Source organism: Neopelma chrysocephalum, unplaced genomic scaffold (genome assembly GCF_003984885.1).
Source record: "Neopelma chrysocephalum unplaced genomic scaffold, ASM398488v2 Primary Assembly neopelma1_94, whole genome shotgun sequence".
In the NCBI taxonomy this organism is placed as follows: Eukaryota; Metazoa; Chordata; class Aves; order Passeriformes; family Pipridae; genus Neopelma; species Neopelma chrysocephalum.
Genome location: NW_020897756.1, coordinates 1,077,630 through 1,079,905, shown reverse-complemented (window position 1 = coordinate 1,079,905; position 2,276 = coordinate 1,077,630). Strand labels below are relative to the sequence as shown.

The following is a 2,276-nucleotide window of genomic DNA, read 5'->3' as shown; positions in this document are numbered from 1 at the left end:
CAGGTTGCTGGGAAAGAGCCTTAAAATGTGAGTCTTCCTTTCCTGCCACAGCTTGCCAGTGTCAGTGCACAGTCAGGCCAACAAGCTCTGGTCAGCTCATGGCAGAGTCGGGCTTTTTGCCTCCAAGTTTGTGCAGAAAAGGGAAAATTCACCTCAGGTGCCATTGATGCTGCAGCCAAGTCCCCTCTGAAGGATTCTGTGACGCCAAGCACAAACCTGCACAGGGCCTCTGCAGCCTGGGAGGTGAACTTCCCTCTTCTGCAGCTGCTTCCAGCCAGAGCTTTGGCCTGCAGCAGGAGACATGGAGGTGTCTCCCCTCCTTCTTCCCAGGGTGATTCCTCCAGCCTGAGGGCAGTAGGGGCATAGCCCCAGCAACTCCCTACCTTGCTTCCCACTCAAACTACAGTTCCTCCACACAGCTCAGGGACGCTCAGCAAACCTCCTGGTGCTGGGAGAGCTGATTTTGGGGGACAGGGCTCAGGTTAGTCTGTGGCAGAGCATAAATGGGGCTCTGATGCAGACACAAAGTGCCGGATGGAGTGGGCGCCCTTGCAGCACCAGGCACAGCTCCTTCCCTGAAAAATGGCTGGATGAGAACTATTTTCAGAAGGGAAAAGAAAATTCACCCTGATCACCGTATGTCAGTGACAGGCGGAGAAAACCCCACGTGGGAGCCAGCCCTCCTCCCACCCTGTGGGCTGCACCCCGCTGGGGCTCAGCACCCACTGTCAGCCAGGCTTGCATCTGCCTGGAGCAGACAAAGATGGACATGTTTATCTTGCAGCTTCCAGGGATGCTCAGCCATCCCTAATTGCCATAAATATAAATGCTTTTTGCTTCATATCACAGAACAGAGGAATTTCCCTTTTTTTTCTTTTTTTTTTTTTGTTTCTTTTCTGAGGCCTCCCTCAAAGTCATCCCTTCCCCCTCCCTCCGCTGCCTCCTTCCCATGTAAACAAGCACAGGCACACACAGTCTGACACATCACACACATGGAGACACGCTGATGGCCCTGCAGCGGCCAGCGCTGCCTGGCACAGGGACAGGGCTGGCAGCACACGCGGGAGGCGGGCGTGCGGGCAGGGGGAGGATGCTCGCCACTAAAAAGAGCTCTCAGTCCGCCTCGTGCAAGCCCGGAGAAGGTTGAGAGCCCTCAGGCTCCAGCCCCCCGGACTGGAATGAGCGAGCCGATGATCGGATGCAGAGGGTGGTGTGAAGTCTCGCCCCGGTGCGAGCCGCCTGTCTGACACAGCCGCTCTGTGCTGGCTGCCGGAGCAATGAGCCATCGCTGCGGGGACACGCAGCCCCGGCCGTCACCCCGGGAAGGTCTCTTTCCCATCCTCTCCTTCCCGTTTCTCTGCTCCAGCAGCTGACTTCTGGGGGAGTTGGTGTGTTTGCAGCGCTCCCCAGGCTGTCTGGGGATGGCCCCGGGCGGCGGCGGCAGCTCGCTGACCTGAAACCCAGCGTGTGCCATGCCCGGGACTCGCTGCTTTCACTCGCCTCCCAGTGAGCCTTTAAAGAGACACTGGGGAGCTCAACAAGGCAGGGAGGCTCTTCCCCGGGGGGCTGCCCCGGTGCCCTACACACCGCCCATTCCAAGGAGCAAGATGGAGCTGGATCGCATGGAGGGAGACTGCGAGGGCAGGGGGGCATCGTCTGCCCGGCGCAGGGCGGCACCGCTGCTGGGGCCCTGCTCGGCCTGAACGCCCTCGGCACGGCACCGCCCGGGACTCCCCAGCTCCGGGGGCTCGGCCCCAAGGGCAGCGCTCGCCACTTGGGCAGCTTCGCGAAGGACCGGGGTAGCCCAGGGCCGCGTGAGGCCGGTACCCCCACCGCGGCTCCCACAGCCATCCCGTGAGCTCTCCCGGCTGCCAAGGACTTCCAGCAGGTAAGACATCGGGACAGGCAAGGGTACCCACGCCTGGTCCAGATTCCCGGCTCGGCTCCTCGTGAGAGCCGCGGCGGTGCCTCGCGCGGGGCTGTGCCGAAATGCCGGCCGGTTTCGCCAAAATCAGGTACCCGGTCCTGTGGTCCGGGTGGGCTCCTCCGGGCATCCCCAGCCCTCTGCCCTGCGCAGATGTCGGGGCCGCCCCGGACGAACCGGGGGGACCGCGGCAGAGGCAGCCGGGCGTCGTGCAGCGGCGACCTGGGACCGGGGGCTGGGAACCGGGAGTCTGGGACCGGGATCGCCCCCGCTGCTCCCGCGCCGCGGTGCCGGCGGGCGGGCGGGGGGCGGCACCCGGGAGGGGCGGCGGGCGGGACCCCCCCGGGCCCCG

At 63.6% G+C, this 2,276-nt stretch overlaps 1 protein-coding gene across 1 annotated transcript in view; it reads left to right on the top strand.

Annotated features, from left to right (window-relative positions):
• The first annotated feature begins 1,003 nt into the window (after positions 1–1,003).
• The window catches only part of KCNS1 (potassium voltage-gated channel modifier subfamily S member 1), a 13,750-nt gene continuing 12,477 nt past the window's right edge, over positions 1,004–2,276 (top strand). The window contains exon 1 of the mRNA XM_027693825.1: positions 1,004–1,888. The gene's annotated coding sequence lies outside the window, so the exon portion shown is untranslated. The remainder of the gene's footprint in view (positions 1,889–2,276) is intronic.